Source organism: Syngnathus scovelli, chromosome 1 (genome assembly GCF_024217435.2).
Source record: "Syngnathus scovelli strain Florida chromosome 1, RoL_Ssco_1.2, whole genome shotgun sequence".
NCBI lineage: Eukaryota > Metazoa > Chordata > Actinopteri > Syngnathiformes > Syngnathidae > Syngnathus > Syngnathus scovelli.
In genome coordinates this window covers 18417378-18441378 of record NC_090847.1, presented here as the reverse complement: position 1 = coordinate 18441378, position 24001 = coordinate 18417378, and the positions used below count along the sequence as shown (strand labels likewise).

Genomic DNA, 24001 nt, shown 5'->3' with positions numbered 1-24001 from the left:
GGATTGTCACATTTTGTTGAAGTTTTTTTTCGATCTTTTGGCCAACTTTAGAGTTTATTTTTCACAGATTTTTGAAATGGAACAGGTTTGGAAATAGTTAGGCTTGAGTGTGGTCAGTTAAAATAGACTCAATTTTCCATTTTACTTCTATCCGATTATATCATCTTTGTCTTCGTTAATTAACAGGTCCAGTTGGTCAACATAGGAGTAAATTAAAATGAGGTCCCTGTGTCAGTATTCACTCTTTTTGTTGACATTTTTATCTGGTTGGGTGCCAGGACATTTTTCAAATCTAATATGCCTTGGTTTAAAAATGGTTGTGAAAAAGTGGTCTTAATTCAGACGAGGCAGAATAACTCGTCGAGTTCGGGGGGAGGTCAGAATGTTCATGGGGCATTCCAACAAAAAAGGCAACAAAAGAGCACTGGTTTCTACATGAAATTGTGCTGTAAGCGCCCGACTTCATAAAACTTGGTAACAACTTTGACGAACACCATGAACACTGTCAGCCTTTTGGGAGCACTACAATGCTAATCCAAAGTGGGGTATGAAACAATAGCTGATCAAATGGCTGACAGTTAACATTTTATTTTTATTTAGTATTTCAAGACATAAAGGTTAAAAAACAAAAACAAACAAAAACAACTCACTATGCATAGCTAAAAGCGCTCCAAATGACTGTGAATGAACACATTACTCTAAACAAAGATTTTTTATCTTGCACAGCCTTAACAGTATAACTTGCATATTTGACTACTCTATAAATGAAAGACAAACATTTCTGAGAAATCTGAAACTGGTCATTTCATTTGACTTATTGACCTTCTTAGCTAGTCACAATCTCTGATGAAAAACTTCACCATTACATGCAACCACCATGTGATGCACACCAATATGAACTACTGTGGCAAGAATAAAACCATTTGGATGAGTGTCTGTGAAAGTTTAGGTGGGTATGGACTCGGGAGTAATGAGCAAGTCTGAGATAAATAATGGATTGCCTTCATTCACATTAAGGAGGAAATGACTGTAATGGTGCTTGCCGGGTGAAAGACCTCCATCAAACACATTAACGCTCAGGACAAAGACGGAGAGGAAACGGGGACAGGGAACGGAGTGAAGGAGAAACGTGAAAGTGGATGACTTGGAAGCAAAGAATAGAGAAATACCTCCTGGTTCATGTGATCTCGCACTAAATAAAGTGAGGAAGGAAATGAACTATTTTGAGGATACGGGATTGATTGATGCACCTGGGAGTGATATTACCTTTGTGACGAATAAAAGAGCGAAGGTCTCTTGCTGCCATCCCAGCATCTTCCTTTAGCTAACCGACTCGTCTACTCTCACTCTTCCACTTTCTCTCGCTCTCCACTGCGCTCTCTCAGGGCATTAGATAAAGAACGGTCTGAATGTGAGCCTACAATAGTGGAGATAAATGGGATTTGAAACGCATGCTATAAGGAGTGGCAGTCATTAGACAGTAAGTGAGCCAAACGAGTTGTTAGGACATGAGCAGCGCTAGTTGTTAGGAAAGGATGAAGTGAGGGAGAGATGGAGAGATGAAGGGAAGTAAGGAGGCCACTGGCTGTTTGTTCGAGGACTAAGTGCTGGATAATGAGATCAGACTGACATGACCCGGTCCCAGAGCTGAGAGAGACAGCTTCGCCATTACACTTCTCGATTTGCCTCCGCAATATATCTTTCGACCTCATTCCCTTTGTCTTACACATACTTTGTCTGTCTCTTTGTGTTGCTCCCATTATGTAACACCCCTTTTTTACTGAGACTACAACTCTGTCAGGAAAGGGCATGTGAGCTCTAAAATGGATTCAAATGGAATCCTTATTTATGACATAAAGAGATTAGAAACATCCCTCGCTACTTCACGCTTCACCTTTCCCGAATGCAGTACTTCGCGGGTTTATAAGTGACGGGAGAATGGCGTTTAAATACACGCTGATAGCGCAGGGCGTATCTCTGAGCCATATGCGCAGCAGCCAGCCTTTCACAAACGAGGCAGGACAACCATATGCAACACGGGCTGTTTATTTAGGGAATGCGAAAAGGGGAAAAGGGAGACTGGAATGCCAGCATATCAGGCAAACGGGAATCAGGTGGTAGGCGTGCGTGTGTCAAGGCAGACAACCAGCCAGGCGTATTGGTGCAGAGCGGATCAGGCTAACGGGAATCAGGTGGCAGGCTTGGGTGTCTCAAAGCCGACAAAATTGCTAAGAATGACCGGCGTACGCCGTCAATACACACGCCTTAGTCAGCGTGTAACATGGGACAGTTGGTCGTGATCAGCGCAGATTAGCATTGCGGTTCCGAATTGGTGACGCGTGCCTTCGGGGTCTAGCATGGAGGGCGCATCAGCCGGCCAGCAGAGCGAGAGGGGTGACATGACTGCCAAGCATGAAGGAAAAATGCACCGCCGTGCGATAGTGGCAATGAGCGCTCATAGCGCGGAGCTTCACTTAGGACAAATGCGGACATGGCCATCGTGATAGAAGAAAGTGAAGGTCAACTCATAAGCATAAATCAGGATGTGCCACATCAGACAACGTAACAAAGAGACGTTTTATAGACAGAGTGGTGAAGGCCAAAACTTTAGCGGGAGAACGAAATGACCTGAGGTGAGATTGAGATGTTTTAGACGTGCTGAGGAGGGACCTGGGAGAAAGGTGCTGAGGATCGAGCCACCAAGCAGGAGGAGAAAGAGGAAGGCCAAAGAGGAGGTTTATGGATGTGGTGCAGGAAAACATGCAGGTGGTTGGTGTGACAGAGAAAGACACACAGGACAGAGTGATTTGGGAGCAGCCAAAAGAAGAACAAAAATTATAGAGTGCTACTTTCCTTATTCAAAATATTTGGAGAAGCATGGAACAGAGTCATGGCCTTTCCACAAACTGAATTGTAGGTTTAATTCAAGGCACCACTGTTATAATATCTGAAGTTGTACAATTCTAATGCGCTTAATTTTGTAATTATGGCAAGACATATTGGTTTCCCCACACAAGAAAAAAAAAAAGTTCTAATATGGTTCTATTCCTGAAATAAAGACAGATTTTGCACAAAATAGGAGATTATGGAGTTTATGGAGCCCCAAACAGGAAATTCATAATATTTATAAATGTATTTAATATTTCTGGTCACAAAATGATGACAATAATATATAACATGCTCACAAAATGCTCATTTGTGGTCACAAAATAAAAATATGTGACCTCAAACTATACAACCCCTGGCAAAAATTATGGAATCACCGGCCTTGGCAGATGTTCATTCAGTTATTTAATTTTGTAGAGAAAAAAAAAGATCAGTTGGCACAAAAATATTACACACGTACATTGTACACTGTACACAGAATTCTATTGAAATGTGAATTGGAAACTATTTTATACTATAAGAATATAGTGCAGAGGTCGTAGGTTGGATTTCGGCTCGCGCCTTCCTGTGTGGAGTTTGCATGCCCCCCCACTCCCCCCCGTGCTTGTGTGGGTTGCACAAGACACCACTTGAATGTCAGTTATCACAATAAAATGCTGTACTTCACTGGAGATGAAGTACAGATGCTGGGCTGTAAAGCACAATGCTTAACTTTATGAATTCTGAATTTTTGAAGGAACCTTAACATCCACAGTTGAGTATGAAGATTGGCAACATTTTATGTTGCAAAATGTTTGACTGTGGAATGCTGTCAATCTTGAGCTAACATGTTTTGTCAGCACCGTTTGAATAATTTATCTGTCAGTGAAACTTTTGAGGGTATTTTATGAGCTTTATGTAATGGTCCATTGATTTTCGACGTTTTCTCACCAGATCGCACAGGCCAAAAACATGTTGGTTAGGCTCACTGAAGACTTTAGAGTGTTTGTAGGTGTTATTGGGAGTGTGATTAATTGTCTGTTTGATTGACTGGCGATGAGTCCATCTTATCCTGCCTCCTATCCTGTGTTAGCTGGGATAGGCTCCCACTGCCCATGATATACACAAGATTAATCTGCACACGGGGTGGATAAATAGATATGCATTTTGTTAAGATGAATTGTTAACCCATGATTTTATTTTGGCGCACAGCAGATATGTTAGAAAGGGAAAACCAATGCAGAACCGAGCCATTTATTCAGAAGGTAATTTTCCAAGCTACCATATCCACTCTTGTTCAAAAATGAGTCCAGGTGGCCACTGCTTTTGCCAAAGCCAGAGTGCTTGTTCTTTGAATGTGTTGAAGCGAATGTCCATTACTGGCAGTTTGACTGACACAAGGCTGGTTGCAGGCAACCATCAGAGCTTTTTTGGCAACTTTGGGGTGAATTTGGAAAGCTTAGAACTTTTGCCTTGGGAAGCTATGATTTGGGATAATTTCATTGGCTTGCTCGCAAAGGAAAATGATTACAGTATGAATCATTTAAACTTTTATACTTATGAATACGTAAGCGATATAAATGACTTACTTTCAAAAAAGGTAGTCATGATTAGACTTGAATGACATTTTTTTAATCGGCTGTCTGTCAGGGAAGGCAAGGTACCTTGGTGGTCTGATGCCAGGCTACAGAAGTTATGTCTCTATGAACGTGGAATATTACAAGTCTAGTAGGGAAAGAACCTGAGCTGGTGGAGAAGGTTCAGAAGTTCCAAATAGACAATCAGGCTCACCTTGGCACATAGTTTGGGCTCTGGTTCCAGTTCTCTTGAGGTTGGACTCTATTCCTGGAGATGCCCATGACGAGAGTTGCTAAACCGGTGTGGGCATATTTATAGCCCCCCAGCTCGATAACTGTACTTTGGGACTCACCCCGGTGGAGATGGTAGCCTCTCCCGCTTTTAGGTGGGGGACGGGTAGTAACTGTTGCTTGGGTTTATGCATCAAATAGCAGTTCAGACTACTTACCCATTAATGTTAAACTTTACAAATGTGCACTTGGCACCAGGACACTCAAGACTGCAGCCCAATGATTGACTTTGTGGTTGTGTCTTTGGATTTGTGGCTGCATGTCTTGGACCCTTGGGTGAACAGAGGGGCAAGCTGTCAACAAATCACTACCTTGTGGTTTGTTGGCTTTGATGGTGGGGAAGATGCCATTCTGACCGTTAGGACCCAAATGTATTAGGAAAATCTGCTGAGAATGTGTGTCAGAATCTCCTTTAAAAAGGAGTAGCAACTCACGACTCTGGCAGGACTTTGCCCACATCTCAGGGGAGGCAGGGCTCATTGACTGTAAGTGGACAACATCCCGTATCCCCATTGTTGAAATGGCCAGCTGGCACTTTGGCCATAAAATTGACAGTGCCTGTAATGGCGGCAACCCCCAAACACATCGGTGGACATAGGTTATCGGGTGCCGTCAAGCTCAAGAACGAGTCCTGTCGAGTTGGTTTTCCTCGTGGAACTCAAGAGAATGCTGATGGCAAAAACACAGTCATGGGAGGAGTTTGGCGAGACCGTGGAGCTGGATTTCCAGGTGGCTATGAAGAAATTCTGGTCCACCATTCCACCACTCAGGAGGGATAAGCAATGCACCACCAACACTGTGTATAATGGATGGTGGTATGATACTTCTGACCTCAAGTCAGGACATGAATCAGTGGGGAAAATACTTCAAAGACTTCCTTCCACCGACACAATTCTACCAAATACATGTGCAATCATATGTATGATTATTTTATATATATATATATATATATATATATATATATATATATATATATATATATATATATATATATATATATATATATATATATATATATATATATATATATATGTATATATATATATGTATATATATATATATATATATACGTATATATATATATACGTATATATATATATATATATATACGTATATATGTATATACGTATATATATATATATATACGTATATATGTATATAGATAGATAGATAGATAGATAGATAGATAGATAGATAGATAGATAGATAGATAGATAGATAGATAGATAGATAGATAGATAGATAGATAGATAGATAGATAGATAGATAGATAGATAGATAGATAGATAGATAGATAGAGTTATCCAGTCCGGAACTGTGACATGATAACAACAAAATAAACTGTTTGAAACAGGTCAAAATAATATGTGCTTTAAATCAAACCGTCCTGCAGTGTGATTTGATTATTGGTAAATAAAGATAGTTTCTCTCAGCCGTTTGTTCGAACACACACCCACTGAGCAAAAATCAATCTTGCATTCATGTACACATCAATTCATGTATATGACATCACTTCAAATGATGCATATTATATTAGTTGAGATTAAAGCACCACGGCGATTTATTCAAAGTGTCAATCACGCAAAGTTAGTATTCATATTTAGGTGAGACGGTATTACTGAAATTATTTTCAATGCCTGCATTTAGTTTTAAAACTGTAAAAACCTCCGCTAATTCATATTGATATTTTGCCATTTCTTTATTTATTTCCTTTATGTTTTTGTCTTATTTATGAAAATAGGTTTAGTAAACAAATTGGGATACTTAAAAAGACATAACATGACATCTTTGAGCAAAAATATAACAGGATGCAGACAGACTTACTAAAGCTGAGAATCAAATGTCAGGAAGCCATTTCCATGAAATGTCAGAGAGAAGTGCGAGGACTTTGACTAAAACAGCAGGGGGGCACTGAAACATTTCCTGTTGTCCATGCAACCAACAGGGACTGTTTGGTGATTATACAACAAAATATATAACTGGGGATCTGTCAAATATGCTGTCGTGAGACCCCAGCTGGGATTTGTTTTTCATCTCTCGCTCACTCGCGCACGCACGCACACACGCGCACGCACGCACACACACACAGTCACAGAGAATATGCAAAAAGAAGGTGTCTCCCAACATCCTTTATTTCAATATAAAACATTTGGGCATGTATTGACATGACCAATACTGAACATGTGGAAGACTCACAATTCGGGGCTTAGCTGTGAATCATAATGAGGTAGACACCCGCTATGTCTCTAGAATTCTATTACACACAGTGGGTGTCTCGTCATCACACAGGTCTTGCTTGCGCCTGAATCGTTTTTGTTGGTTTCTGTCCAACTAAGTTGAAGTTTTTTTTCTACAAGGCCTGCAACCTGTGCGGCACAAAAGTAGGTTGTAATGATTTATGCGCACATAAATGCCATCTTATCATTAAAGGGTTTGCCTTGTTTAAATTTAATGCTGCATTTCACTGGGATTGGAAATAATGCGCTTATATAGACAAGCGTGAGCACACAGACACATGAAAAGAAACAAAGGGATTCAAGAACCTTTACAGCAGAAGACTCGAGACTTTTCAAGGGGTGGTCCCCAGACGTGGATCGGTACCACACCTGCCTTTTTAATATGTGATGTCCAGCTTGTTAATGAGACTATGAAACTCAAACCTGCCTTGTCATTTTGAGACAAAGCATCTTCCATTAAAAAAACAACAAGATGTTTTCAAAGAAACACACTTGTTCACATAAGAAATAAATAATCATTGAGGGCCACGACTACAATGAACTGTACTGAGCGCATTGCTAAAGCTGAGAAGCCCTTTACTAATACCAAAAAACACGATCCTTCCCTCCTCAAAGCACCTCTTCACTTGACTTGTTGAAAATGTAGAAGGGGGGAAAGAAGCAACTGTAAAGAGGACATAGTAATTTTGCTTTATGGTGAGTTGGTATTGTGTGTCAAATATTTTGGTTCCGCTTCTTTGTATTAATGTCAATTATTTTAGATAGCCCAGTACCAATACTATTGAGGTTGGGACGTAAATAAAAACTGAATACAAACATATAAAAAAAATACCTTTAAATCATATTTTAGGATTTTTAAAAAAAAAACTGTATTTGTAAATGATTGGAGACAATACATTCCTGGTCAATACCAGATACACAAGGGCTGCTTTGGCACTCCATGCAAGATAACATCCCTATGGTATCAAATTGATCATGAAGAGGACATAACAACAAAATTTAGTAAAGTGCCCATCTTTGATTGTTAGAGTTAACACACTGTTCAGACAGATAAATACTGGGAATCAAATCCACAACCTCTGAACTGTGAGGCGGACAGGGTAACCAGTTCACCACCGTGCCGCCCAATTTTGAATTTATTCCAACTTTATTTTTAGCTCATCAGACAAATGCAACAACTGCTCAAGAAGTGACTTAATCTCACATTTTAACCTGCGTTAATGAACTGGGAAAAGCTTACAAAAGGGATGTGAAAAAAGTGCACGTTTTATAATTGCTGCTGATAATCACAAAGTACAACTTAATGAACCTCATTTGAATGAATAGAAATTCAGAGAAGTGGTTGAAGTGATTAAGATTTAGATTAAAAGAATGTGAAAGTGTGCATTGTGTGCGTGTTATTATTATCCTATATTGTGTTAGTGTATGTGTACAGTTACATTTCGTTTTGGGACGTCGACTGTAAATGCATGTTTTGTATTTTGTGCATGAATTATTTGAAATGGGATAATGCAGAACAGAAAATGTCCTCCAACTCTGGAATGACCCATGTACATCTGAAGCTTTGCTTTGACGTTTGATTTGATTTGTTCGCAAAATTAGGTAATCTGTAATCTGCTGGTATTCTGTGGAAACCTCATTTGTCTTTTCTTCCCAGAATTACCTTAAATGTTACCTTGCATTTTGCAAAGTGCCTCTTTTTGTCATTGCCGAAACCCCACCATGGTAAAACTTGGCATTCCCTCCCATTTTATGGTCATTTAGATCTTCATCTTGGTTGTAAAAGACTGGTAGGAAAATCGTGCACCCTTTTGCTACATTAAACTGTCCTTGTCACTAAATTTGAAATTGTCTTAATCCACAAACCCAAATAATTTGTTTCTTTCGCAAGTGTCATTTTCCCTTTCTGGACATCCATGTCTTTGTTATCTCACCCCTATCACCCTTATGTAGAATTCGCACATTCATTACCACCTAGCCTTGGCTCAGTCTGCGCTCTCCCCTTCTGTGGCACTCAATTACTCTGTCTTCCTGGGGCAAGCACTGGTGTCAAGCTACTGTAATGACTTTCTGATTATCTGTCTTTATGTGATGAATGAGATGGAAATGTACCACCACGGCCAAAACAGACCTGGTCCTGTGCCAACCTGCCATGCTAAAATCAGTGGCTGGTGGAGAGGAACGGACAACTAAACAAATAACATCAGATAGTACGAGAGCTCCCATTAGCCTTTTTCACCGCGACCATCTAAGCATGAATTTTCATATATTTTCCTAGCTTGCCACTCTGTTTGTGAACTGAAGTGAGTGTAAGGATGAAGTCGACCCGCAAATTCACCGTCTTGTGAGGTTGTATCAATGGCGTAAGACGTGAAATGGTGTCAACCACAATGTGTACAGTTTAACATCTGAGGGTCATTATCCATGCTCTTCTGCGTTGAGGAAAGCAATTGTCGCTGTTGGGCCGATGACTCTGCACATCTAATTAGCTCATTGCACTGAGGGACTCTTGAGCTCTGTGGATGCACAATTTAGACACATCATTGTCCTTCGGTCACTGCATCATGAGACCTCAGCTATGTGAACATACCATTGAGATAAGTCACTGTCCTTATTCGGTGAGTTCTGCTTGAAATAGGCTGATAATTAAATTTCAGCTCTACTGTTACAACTGATGCGTTAACTTACTAGAAAGCCATTGCGAAAGCAATGTTTGTTTTATTCCACTGCGATTTTTAATTTTGGCATTTTTCAGAGTGTGATATAGTGCATTGTTTATGACACAAGAAGACAGACAACAGTTAAAAACTCATTGACCCAGTGATTAATTAAGAAGTCACTTTGAAGGAGAGACACATAGACAGCTCTAATGGAGTCGTTATGAGAGATAAAGTCTTTGTAGCACCCCAGTGAGAAATGGGCTTAACCTCTACTTGAATGGACGTGCTCAGTGTATAGATGTAGTGAGAGGGACTTGTCATAAAAGCACCGCCATCAAGGACAAAATCATCTGCCATTGCATCTTAATCTACAGGTGTTGTATGAAGCAAAGTGATTGTTGATGCCTGATTTGACCTTCAAAAACCGTTCTATTGATTTTCTCTCTTATTTCCAAATGACTGTTGCTGCCTTTTCAGCTTCAGATGTGCCGAAGCTGAAAAATGAGCTTGAAGCAGCCGTGGCAAACCATTAACGCCAGGGTGGATGCCACTCCATTGAAGCCAAACACCTGAGAGAAGGCCCTGGTCCACCCTGCCACTCAGCCACCCACATCTCCAGTCCTATTATTCATCCCTCTTTCAAATGCCTTTTTATGCTGCTCAATTACCCCTACTGTGGCCCAGTGCGAACACAGTAATGACATTCTGATTATCAGTCTGTAAATGAGAAATGAAATGAGTATGTGAGGCCATCCCGGAGAAAGAATGGAATAGCTAAAAGCCTTTCAAAAATGGAGGGAGACAGGACGAAGGAGGCGGGGGTGTAGGGCAGGGTGAGTGCAGCACTTTTGTGATCATCAACATGAAGATAAAAAGAGGAAACATTTTCAACCCAACAATAAATGTATGATATTACACTTTGGAATTTAATTGCTTCCGATTCAGGTCCTTGTGTAGTTTAACAATGAATTGAGGTCTTTTGATTTGAAAGAATGAACCTGCTAGAAAGAAGCCGTGTTGCTAATGAAAATATGTTCAATCATTGGGAAGCAGTGCTCTACTTCGAATGCTAAATCGGGGTGAATGGAAAAATATAAATCTATACCTGCACTATTTGCATATCACCCATGCTAGATTATTTTTTAAAATGTGACAAAATGTCATACACATTTTCTACTCCAACAAAGATAGATTGTCCAGTAATTAACCTATGGCTGCTAAGACTATGCAGGCTGAATGGTTATTTGTCAATACACGCAATACTCCATGTTAACACCACTTACACTATGCCTATGCCTCATACATTCTATTTCATAGCTCACACGACTGATATTGTGTAGCAGTTACCATATTAATTTTTGTCCATGCTTACGCATCGATAAAATGTAAATATGCAATATGCGATCTGGACCACTAAATTGATCCTTCTCATCCTGAAGCATCACTTTCATTTCAACCCAATCTGCAACCTTGACTTCTGTTTAATTGGTTATAAACATCCTGATCAATCGCCTTAATTGATAATTTTTTGTTCATGGAGAAAAACTCTGAGTCTAACAAATGTAATTGTCAGATAGGAAGTAGGCACTGCATTGGTGGTAATTGGATCTTCATGGATGCATGAATAACTGAGAGGTCTTGAAATAGAACCACTGCCTTGGTGAGTAGATGTATAACTCATGTTTAGCCACTGGAGGAATCTGCATGTTAAAGTAGGTGGTACACAGTGTCGCGAGTAACAATTACATATTTATAATTAGGTGGTTACAATTGAATAATGTAACAAATTCTATGATATTTATGTAATATTGTTACAGTTACTTAGTCCCTCAACATATCAGAATACAGATATAATCACTCAATTTAAACAGGAAAGCACATTGATGCTAGATAAACAGTTTACTTAAATAATCCCCTCATGTAAAGATATTCCCCACATGCAGATTTCCATGCTTCCCTGAAGACGCCAGAAATTATTTCATTGCCCATTTCTTCTTTCCTCCAAGGATTGTATTTGGTTTTTTGCGACAATCAGCATCTTACATAGCTGAGAAGTCATTGTTTGTGAAACAATGTCATGAACTAAAATCCAAAACATAGATTTAAAATACAAGCAGGACCAAACCTATATAAAAAGCAGAATATAAACTGTGAATAATAAGGGTTATTGTGCTTTTTAGATATGACTATTGATTTTTGTGACGTCAATTGCAGTATACAAAATGGTGATCATTCTGACTGTCTGTCTCTTCTGGCAAAATGCAAATCCATCTGAGCAGAAGACATATCCGGTGGCCGATTACGTCATGATATTGGTTTGCTTCAATAGGGAAAAGAACATTCCGCCTCATTAAATTTAGAGTTTGTCTCCAGATTGACTGGTGATGTGTACAATTTTTTGAGAAGTGCTCCTCCTCTTGTCCACATACAAACACCGTGAACTTGCACGAGACAAGCGGCATGTTGTACTATTTCATATTAGGTCTGTATAGGCAGATTGCACATGAAATACAGGCTGGATATGTTCCTGTCAGTCGATACTTGACCCAGTTGGGGATGGTTAAAAAGGACGAACAAAAACCTTGCTTCCTTGTATGCCTAAGCGCCGTTGCTTAGTACGTCCTTTTTTTAAAGAAAAAAATCTCCTCCTCCGTCTGCAAAATGAGTGTCTGTCTGGGACGGAATGCCCATCACTGGCTTGAAGGTTTTGACACCTTAGGAACTGTGATTAATATATGGGGCATAATGAGGGTTGGTTTATTTCAATGAGAGAAGGTCGGCCCCCTAAGCTAATTTCAATAAGACTTGAAAAAGCGTGTGTAAAGTAATGTCCGATGCTGTAAGTCTCGATGAAGTCTCGGTGCATTTTAATCAGTCACAGACAAACTCAAGAACGTTTTTTGTTGAGGAAAAAATGCAGGTCTCCTTCAAGGTCACGAGAGTCCATTTTAATTTGTACTTTCAGCCTTTAGGTTACGTATGATATATGCTATAGCGTGATATAGTGGTGTGTGGAATTGGCATATTTTTAGTGAAACAATCACAGCTTGACAATCGGGTGTGTCAATGTCGTTCTTTCATTTGTCCGTGTTTATGCAATAGTTTAGGACAGAAAGCTCATCTGACATTCCTCTACTATAGTTAACATAGATGAAGATTCAAAACACTGATTGGAACACAAAGCCTAAAGACCATAATTTATTTGACAGTCAGTTTTTAGTTCAGCTCTGCCTAACTAAATGTTAATGTTGTTATTGCAATGCGCTCATAAGGAAAACACCACTGTGACAATGAATGTATGTTGCAACATTAGCGTGTGAGTATACTGGCATCTGCTCTTTCGCGCTAATCAAAATGTTCTATTGTTATTCGTGCAAAACTGCACAGCATCACATTCAATGAGTCAAGTAATTTTGCCAAGATGCATAATAAGTATCAAATTGTGGGAGACACAAGTGGAAAAAGTCAGGGGTCGCAAAGTAATTTGGGGCCATACTGGTGCAAAATTATGACAATCCTTCATGTTGCTGTGTAACTGAACTGATTAAAAGATGGATCATCCCATAGATTTTTATGCTGTGTATGCCAACAGATTTGGAATGGAAAATAGAGGAATAAAAGAGGCGTCTAGGTGTGACTTTGACTTGAAGAGTGTCAACAAAAAAGAATGGGCGATCAAATTTGAACATGTTGACATATTCAAATGGGAATTGTAAGTCTAAACAAAGTGGTTATGGTTTAACTACTTTTCTTTGTAATCCTATGCAGCGTAACATGTTTTACTTAGTGCTTTATTTATAAAATTTTAACAAATAATTTTTTAATCACATTTGAGCCGAAAACAAGACAAAACATGATCCTTGTGTGTAAATGTTATATTGTTGCCCATTTTTTGTATGATTAACTATTTGTTTGTAGAAGTCTCATGTGGAGTTACAGCAAGGAAGTTCTAGGTGCAAGAATATGTCAGAGAAAACCACTTTCATCAGAGCGAGGGCATTCTTTTGGAGAGGGACAGAGAGCTGTCTGATTTAGCACTTTTGTCTTCAGAGCTGAGGTACATCAGCAGTTCATCTTGATAATGGAAAGGACTATGTGTGCAGATTTGTTGAAATAGCCTTTTGTGAATCTAACTTCAACAATGAAAAAAAGTATGTGGGTGTGTGTGTGGGTGGGGGTAAACAAAAAAAGGACAAAAGTGATTTTATCATCACTGCCATTTTTTAACTGCTGATCTACGCCTTGTGAAATCGAAATGAAATGTAATTTTCAGTTTTTTATTAATACTCAAAAGTTGTTTTCTTCACTCGCTTTCTGTGAAGTTCACCTGTTGATGCAGAGTTGCGTTGATTTTTTAATATCTTGTTAGGTTCAATCACGTTTCAAGTTACGTATGTTCCATACAGACTTAATTGAGTAATGTTGCATTTTCCATGTGAAACGTATTATTCATGTGGATATGACATAAAATAAATGCAATTTCAATGCATTTTCGCTCAAGGATGAAACATTCCTGCATCCATAAATGACACCAGTCAAGGTTAGAAGACTCTGGCACGAGTTAGTCGTCTTTGTCTTTATACAAAATGTATCTGTATGGACCGTTATTGAACGTTTCATTTTTATTCAACTTTTAATTTTCACCTCACTTCAATGTGTTAAATGTCGAGCAAATGAGCACAGTCCAAATCAAAAGTGTTTAGAGCTCCTTTCAGTGGAATATTTCAAGTAAACTGTTAATTAAAGATTCACATAAATTCGCAGCAGCGCTCAACCTCGCAAAAGCCTTGGATTGCAGCAATGTGCTGTCTTCCACATCTCAGTGCTGTGAGAGCGATTCCTATGTCTGATGTGTCTCATTAAACTTGTTTGGACTTTGTTTACTTTCACTGATGACAGTAATTACAATTTACGGACTTGCAGGACATTATCTTCCTTATCTTCTTTGTCATTTGTTGTTTTTATGTGTCAGTATCTTGTACACAGCTCAGTCCATCCAGCAATGTACCGTATTTTCCGGACTATAAGTCGCTCCGGAGTATAAGTCGCACCAGCCATAAAATGCCCCAAAAAGTGAAAAAAAACATATATAAGTCGCTCCGGAGTATAAGTCGCATTTTGGGGGCAATTTATTCGACAAAATCCCACACCAAAAACAGTCATGAACGAGCAACAACAGGCTAAACGATAGCAACAACAGGCTAAACGATAGGTATGCTAACGTGACAAACACAAACAAAGAGCTGAGAACGGGCCTGACGTAACATATAGAGTGATTAAGGACAACTATTACATGAATAACATGTTTATAAAACCATCAGTGTCACTCCAATTCATTAAATAGCAACAACAGGCTAAACGATAGGTATGCTAACGTGACAAACTCAAAGAAAGAGCTGAGAACGGGCCTGACGTAACATATAGAGTGATTAAGGACAACTATTACATGAATAACATGTTTATAAAACCATCGGTGTCACTCCAATTCATTAAATAGCAACAACAGGCTAAACGATAGGTATGCTAACTTGACAAACACAAACAAAGAGCTGAGAACGGGCCTGACGTAACATATAGAGTGATTAAGGACAACTATTACATGAATAACATGTTTATAAAACCATCGGTGTCACTCCAATTCATTAAATCCATCGATCGATCTTTGTCAACAATGGGTGCGCACGGCTGAGGGCGCTTGCGCTTCAAAATATTCCACAGGCTCATATAACGATAGATAAACTATATTTTAAATAACTATAATACAAGCCAATAATATTATCAAACCATCCGTGCACTTTAATTCCATTAAATCCATCGATCAAATTCCTCGTCCTTTGTCAACATCGCCGCGCGTGCGCCCTGACGTCACCCTCGTCTTTATTCCACAGATCTACTATATAACTATATTGTAGCATTAACAAAGTACAAGGATAGACGTAGGTTTGGTAAACGGCTCTTTATTAAACAAAACAAACTTCCAAGCGTGTGGCGGCGTGGACTTCCAGACAGACCGGGCGTGCGTAATGGCCATGTCCGAGCCCCGCGCACCGTTCGCGGACAACCACTCGGCCGATCGTCGGCCCCCGACTCAGTAGAGACCGGGCGTGCGTAAAAGCCATAATAGTTTTTCAAACCTTCTATGTCACTCCAAATCCTTAATTCCTTCAAACTCTTTGTCCTCCGTGTCACTTAGAAATGATCACCGCTAATGATGCCGGTCGTCCTTGTGTGGGCACGTTTGTATGTAAACAACCGGCGCGCCGCGCTACTGACGTCACTTGAAATAGTAATCCATTGGTACATCACGGTTCTCCAAACTTTCTTTCTGCTGCTCGATTACTGTTTTCAGCTGCATATTTTACAACTTGAAGTTTGTAACCTGCAAAATATGAGTTTCTTTTTGGTGCCATTTTTCTTAAGCCCACCCAGTTGATGAGTCACGGCCAACGGTAAAATTTAGAGCGCCCTCATCCAGTTTCGTCTGAAAATATAATTTTTTTTGGTTGTTTTATCAAAGTCAAAGTCTGCTTTATCGTCGATATATTTTTTTTATATACTAAGACACACAAAGAGATTGAAATTACATTTCCTCTATCCCTCGGTGAGATAGTACACATATGCATACAAGCAACACAAAAAAAACCAAGAAGGCACTAACAATGAATAAATAAGAGTATTGAATAAATGATAAATAAACAAATAATAATAAATAATAATAATAAATATAAGAGGAGCAAAAATGGAGCAAGTGTACATACAGCAGACAGTGGACTTGGATATGGTGCTTTAAAGTGTTAATTGCTTTATTTGATGTTTTCTCTATTTTTTATGTTTTGAATATGTTCAAGATAAAGAAATAAAAGCATGTGAAGTGATCAACTATACTAAAAATAACATGGGAAGTGGTCAACTATACTTGTAAGTGATGTCTTAATGATCAAGTAAAAATTTGTGAAAAAAAAACATATATAAGTCGCTCTTGAGTATAAGTCGCCCCCCCATCCAAACTATGAAAAAACCGCGACTTATAGTCCGGAAATTACGGTAATTGTGTTTATTACTCAAGTCAACTTTACTTCTAGAACACTTAAAGAACTGAAGTTGTCACAAAATACTGAACACAAAAAATAAAATTAAATAATTCAAATAATAATATGATTACTACTTCACTACATTAGCAAGCCTTCTTTGAATACCTTGGTTTCATATGTTCTGTCTCTAACACAGGAGTGGTGCAGTGTGGCGTATATAGACAGTATGTACGTGTATAAGTCGGTAGGTCTGGCACGCATCTCACACGAGCATGTTATTTTGCAGAAATATAATTGTTGCTTTGTGTAAAACAGGCCAAATTTTAAACCCAAATTGTTTTTAACCTGGCATTTTTAAGGGTATACTATACTATACTGTGCGATGCTATGCTATCCTATGTTCTGCTGAAGGAAAAAACAAGAACGTTTAAGAAATGGATGTAAAATTAACTTTTTTAAAAAAAAAAAAAAAATAAACTAAATCATAGCACAAATAGCACACTGTAAGTGTTTTGGGCATGCACAGAAGACATTTGAAATGCAAGCAGAGACTATTAGTGCATACAGAAGAGTTTGCAGGGACCTTACAATGGAAAAACAGGAAAATAAAATAATATTTTCATTATGACTGAATACTGAAAACACTCAAATTTTCTCTTTCAGTCCAGAGAGTTTGCTATTTGTCGTATTTGCATGACAAACATAAAAATTTGAATAGAAATTACATTTTACTGTCTACAGTTTTATAAAGGAAATTTAGAGCTGCATAAAAGTAAATAAAAATATCCTTCTCCATCATTATTGATTCACACTCTTTCTGCTTATGTTCAGCACGTGTGGATCAGCGACACTTAAGCCCTTCACCACAAAATGATCAAAACCTTTCTATTTAATGGTTTTGGGGAAATCACACACCTTATATCAAGATGTTGCAGAAGTGAAATGTATGGCATTTTTGTTTAAGCACATGTTCATTTTTCTATGTCTACATGCTTGTGTTTGAAGATTAAAGGATTAGCTTTAAATGACCACATCATTGTCCAAAAAGCAATTAGACTCCCAAGCTCTCCTTCAGTTAATTTCAGCAGCATTGAATGCAAACTTTCAGGGGAGCCTCAGGTGATCCGGCAATTGGAATAAGAGGCGGAAATGAGCTGAGACTGATGAGAAACAGGGGACCTAAGAAAAAGGTGTGTGAGTGAAAACGCTCAATTTGGAAAAGTGCCAATGAACTGCAAAGTGAGGCGATGTTGAAAAAGCTGTGTATTGCCGAAAGACTGACTGATGGGAAGATACAGTAAATTGGCGAAACTAACGTATACTGAGAGGTATGGTCCTATATAACAGCTGTGGAACATGGAAGGACTGATATAGAAAAAAGTAGCTTCATCTTTTCACAGCTTTTCACTTTCTGTAAATATTACAATTAAATACTTTTTGAAATACATGTTGTATTGAAAGCAAACTAACGCAAGAAAAATGGTTAAACCTAGTATAACAATACGTAGGAAAATGTAAGAGGCCTTTAAGGCAATAAAACAGGAAGTTCTAAAGTGAATCCAGTTTCAATCATTTGTGTCTCATATTGACGAGACCCAGCCTCACCTACATGCTGTATTACTAAAAATAATCACCAGTTTGTGAGTGCTGCTATTAATAATAATAATAATAATAGCACTATTCACAAGTGAGCAGAATCAGTCATATTTTTATTTTTACAATTCTTCTTTAAAACTCTTTGTATGCCAGTGACGAGAATACTCGTCATTGACATTAAGCACATCAAACTTGCATTGGTGTACAGTAAATCTGGAAATGACAATATTTTAGCCTCAAATAATTTGAGCAGATTTCTTACTTCATTGTATACCAAACTGGTAGCCCTTCGCATTAATCAGTAGCAAATAATTTTGCCATGAGAACGAACATTAACATTTAAAAGACATACAGTTACAGTGGTTGGTCATATGAAAAGTCTCTGTAACCACAAAGAGAGAAGGAATAGAAAAGTGAAGCGAGTATTTGAGAGTCAATCATTTCCGGTCCAGGTGTCCATTCCTCCAGTGATGAAGTTAATCCTATGAGACAGACAAATGCTCAACCAGTTGCTTCTCAGAGATAATGAGCTGCTGACTGCTGAGAGAGATGTTTACAGGGCCAGAGGGTGGGATTGGAGTTGCTTCAATGGTTCTGTACAAAGCGGGTGTGGGCTTGACTCTAAATTAGTGGGCCTTCTCGATCAATGTTGGTTGTAATTAGCTGCTATTGATCCCAGGCATCAGCCACTACAGTGGGCCACAGCAAAGGCTCTTCTCCAATGTCCATCAAACCGCATTTCCACTCAACAGTAATGCAGGACTATACAGTAGAATTCCGAGGGTGAAAATATTACACACGGACGAGATTCCCCAACAGGATAGACACAAACATACGGCTAATAAGAATGGCTAAGACTAAAACGTAAAATCGTCTGCTCAACGATCTTAACCGCTTCTATGCTCGCTTCGACGCTCAGAACAGCACTTGCCCGCTGAAGACCACTCCCCCTCCACACGAGCAGCCCCTGTGCCTCTCTGCCGACAGCGTGAGGAGGACGCTTGCCGCTATCAACACCCGTAAGGCGGCGGGCCCTGACAACATCCCAGGTCGAGCGCTGAAGGACTGCGCTGGGGAGCTGACGGGTGTCTTCACGGACATCTTTAACATTTCCCTGCAGCAGGCCATCGTCCCTTCGTGTTTCAAGGCTGCCACCATCGTACCTGTGCCGAAGAAGCCTGCTCCGTCCTGCTTCAATGACTACCGCCCCGTGGCTCATCATGAAGTGCTTGGAGCACATCAGATCCATTCTCCACCCCCCACCATAGACCCCTTCCAGTTTGCGTACCGGGCCAAACGGTCCTCTGAGGATGCCATCTGCTCTGCCCTCCACTCGGCCCTCTTCCACCTGGAGAATAGGGACTCGTATGTGAGATTGCTGTTTGTGGACTTCATTTCTGCCTTTAACGCCATTTTGCCACAAAAACTCATCTGCAAACTTGACAAGCTGGGCCTCAGTACCTACCTCTGCAACTGGCTATTAGACTTCCTCTGTCAGAGGCCTCAGGTGGTACGTGTTGGCGACAAAATCTCCGCCAGCATCACGCTGAGCACGGGGGCCCCCCAAGGCTGTGCTCAGTCCGCTGCTCTTCACCCTTCTGACGCACTACTGCACTGCGTCCTACAGCGACTCTGGTGGGTCTCATCACCAAGGGCAACGAGACTCAGTACAGGTTGGCGGTTGACCTTCTGACCGCGTGGTGCAGGGACAACAACCTCCTGCTGAACGTCAACAAGACCAAGGAAATTGTTGTTGACTTCCGAAAGGGTCACACCCAACACCTGCCGCTGACCATCGACGGTGCTGTGGTGGAGAGGGTGAGCAGCACCAAATTCCTGGGGGTGCACATCAGTGAGGACCTCTCCTGGTCCGCTAACACCTCGTCACTGGCGAAGAAAGCTCAGCGCCGCCTGTACTTCCTGCGGAAACTCAGGCGAGCTAGTGCTCCTCCGGCTACATTCTACCGTGGCACCATTGAGAGCGTCCTCTCCAGTTGTATCGCTGTCTGGGGTGGTAGCTGCACTGAATACAACATGAAGGCCCTGCAGCGCATAGTCAACACGGCTGGTAAGATTATTGGTGCTTCACTCCCCTCCCTGTGGGGCATTTACGCCTCCCATCTTGCCCGTAAGGTGACCACAATTGTGAGTAATGTGAGTCACCCCGCTCACTCTTTGTTTGATCTTCTGATCTGATCTACAGGAGCCTGCGCTCCCGCACCGCCAGACTCACCAACAGCTTCATTCTCCAGGTTGTAAGGATCCTGAACTCTCTTCCCCCTTCTGCGTAGCGTCCTGTACTTATTGTGTTATTTGTTTATTCATTTAAATCCATCGATCGTCCTTTATGTAAACAATGCCGCGTATGCGCCACATATGCGCCGCTGACGTCGGACTCCTAAGTTGCATTTCTAATTAGTCCACAGACCCATATAACGATATATAAAGTATATTTCAAATAACTATCATATAACAACAATATTATCAAACCATCTGTGTCACTCCTAATCATTAAATCCATCGATCAAATTCCTCGTCCTTTATGTCAACAACGCCGCATGCGCGCCGCACAGATCTAGTATACAACTATATTGTAGCGTTAACAAAGTACCAGGAAAGACATGGGTTTGGTAAACGGCTCTTTATTTAACAAAACAAGAGTTCAATGAGCCAACAACTACTGAACTGTAACGATAAAAACATATACAAGTTGCTACACGAAATAAAATATATCAAATAACTATAACATAAATACGTTTTTCAAACCTTGTCACTCCAAATCATTAAATCCTTCAAACGTGGGGCCCTTCATCATCTTCGTCATCCCGTGATAGAATCCTTTGTCCTTATGTAATCAACCGCCGCGCTGCTGACGTCACTTGCAGGTCAAATGACAGTAATCCCTTGCTACATCGCGGTTCGTTTATCGCGGTTTCACTACATCACGGATTTTTGAATTTTGAAAATTTGCGAAAAAATTCACATAAGTCGCTCCTGAGTATAAGTCGCCGCCCCACCCAAACTATGAAAAAAAAACGCGACTTATAGTCCAAAAATTACGGTATGTCGTTTTTGAAATTGATAAGGGTTCACTTAAATTTCCCCTGAAGTCCACGTATGGGTTACCACCTCCGCCGCCTATCCAAGAAAGGAGCTGCTTTATATGGCCACACTCAGCTCCTCGCTGTGTTGCTGCCAATCTTTCTAATAAGCCGGCCTCTGGGCGGTGTGACATGGTATGGGTCGAGCCTCCTGGCTGATTCACTAGCAGGCTGACACTTTTATGTCTCTAAATTCCCCCCTTTAGGTTTCTTTTCTTCTATTTCCTTTTTTAAGTTCTCATTCATGTTCTACAGTAGACCCCGGGTGCGTTAAATAACCCCTCACACATAAAACTCATAAAACTCATTAATTGCTTCAAAAAACAATGACGAGTACGTGAGCACATTGCAGGGAGTATGTGGAAGCAAAAAAAAAAAAAAAAATGCATAATAATTAAATGCAGAAATTAAGCCAATGAAAATAGTGTTCATTTCAGGAAAAAGTCACACTCTTTTGCATTTGTTACATCAGCAAAGTTTTGTCATGAAAACATTATTAATAAATGAAATGTAAATTTTGGTGCTAATTGATAGCTGTTTTTGTACATTTTAAGCAATAGTCTTTACAATGATTTTCAGTGAAGAAATTGTGATCTCTTCCTCGCGTGACATAGTCAGGCTTATGTGTCAAATCAAGCAGAACCCGCCAAAAATTGGACGTCAGTAAGTGTAGCGCCCTTACGTTCCAAAATACCGTTAAATCTCTTTTGATTTTTTTTTTTTTCAGGGGGAATTGTAGCACTGACATCATTTAATACAGTTCTATCACATAAATAACAATGTTAGCTTGCTCTACCCTCCCTTTAAAACATATTCTCTTTGTCTATTGCATTATGTGCATGCAGAGAACTGGTAAAATATCTTCCCGTTATCCTGATGCAGCACCAAAAAATAAGGCTTTTTTTTTTTTTTTTTTAAACTGTGGACACCACCAGAGATGATGGTAATGCAATCTAGTATTTAGAAGAAGAGAGCCAATCTGAAATAATCAACATCAAGACTTTGTACATAGCTCATCAAAGTGAATGGAGTGGCTCCACTAATGCTCTTGATTTGGTCCCCTTTTGCCATTTTTTTCCCGATGTGTTCAAAACCTGATGAATCTTGGAAGGTTTACACATCATAGGAATAATCAGTAAACTCTTAAAATGCTCTTAAAATAAACTTTTCCATTTTGCAGATTCCATTGGGGAAAAAAACCATCAGAGGAAAACCGATCCTCTTTCTACTAGGAAAAACGTTTCGCCTGAGAAGGAAAAAAACTGGAATGTCTCATCCTGTTCACAGCATATATACAAAAAAGTGTTGCTGTCCAGCTTGTTTGTTCTTTGGGGAGTTCCTCCATTCAACCAAGAGGATTCATCAGTTCTGCTTATTGGAATAATGATATCATTAATGTGTTATTCTCTTTCAGACTTTGGTCAAGTTCTCGGCTAAACATGAATAATTGCCTTTGCCGCTATCCAGACTTGACCTCAAAACGTATTGAACTACTAGAATATCCAATTTCACTCGTCCAAATGTCCTTTTGCTGCAGTCTGGCTTGGTTAGATTCAATATTGCAGTGATGTGAGCAATTCCAGCCTTAAATGAATCTCCCAGTGCTAGTCCATCTCAGAAAAGATGTTGCCAGAGATTGAAGAAGAGGGATACCAGGTGGAAGAGTAGTGGCATAAAAGCGGGCGAGAACAGTTTAGTCTGCAGCTTAAACTGGTTTCTAGAAAATTGTGAATCAGCAGATGAAAAATGAATTAAACACACACACACACAAACACACACACACACTAAATAGCTTACAACTGTAAAAAAAATGCATGTTAATGAATGTGTTTGTAATATTTTGGAGGTGTGAGTAGCCTTCTTATTACAAGTGTTTTTTTTGTTGTTTTTTTTGCTTACAGTATGACTTTGAGCGTCAGACATGTACTTCGTGAATCTATTTATGACACTTTGAAGAGTATGTATTGGTGTCACTCAAACAGCCCTGCCTGAGTGGCTATGTGTTTGCGATTCAAGTCACATTGCACTCTGTGGTGTCCACTTGAGTCAGTGCTCAGACACAGAGATGTGTCAGTGGCTTCGATGCAGCTTGTCAGGCATGCTCTAGCTACCGGTTGGCCTACTCTCCCAGCCCCAACCCCCTTTGCACTCCTGGGACTATCAAAAGGCATCCATCGCAGGATGGGTCGACCTTTCTGTCTCTCATCTTCCTGTCACCCATCATCTCTTAAGACTTTGTGTTGCCTGAACATGAGAATTAGACGGAAAAAAACAAAGTCGTTGCTCGGTTTTTACTCGAGATGTCTTTGGTTTGAAATGAGGAAGTACAGACATTCTAGATTGACAAACGTCATTTATCACTACCCCTGGAGTCAAAATAAAGATAAGCTCATTCAAAGTACACCTTCGGCTCCCAAAAAACAAATTCTGCTATTTACCCAGTTCCATTCTCACATGGCAACTCTTCTGAATATTATTCAGGCCACTGATTTTGAGATAAGACTGGAACCTGATGCAAATTGAATTAAAAAGAACAACCCCAAAAGGCAGAGAAAAGTCTTGGAATTGGTTAAAAGTCTTGCATTCAAGGTGGCAGTAAATTGGTTTTGTGTCAGTCATTGAATATATTGTACTAATACACTA

The 24001-nt window shown here is 39.8% G+C and overlaps 1 long non-coding RNA gene across 1 annotated transcript in view; it reads left to right on the top strand.

Annotated features, from left to right (window-relative positions):
* Positions 1-10630, top strand: part of LOC125988548 (uncharacterized) — a 59347-nt gene extending 48717 nt beyond the window's left edge. Inside the window, exon 3 of the long non-coding RNA XR_007488402.2 lies at positions 10108-10630. This is a non-coding gene — a long non-coding RNA (uncharacterized lncRNA). The remainder of the gene's footprint in view (positions 1-10107) is intronic.
* Positions 10631-24001: the final 13371 nt, after the last annotated feature.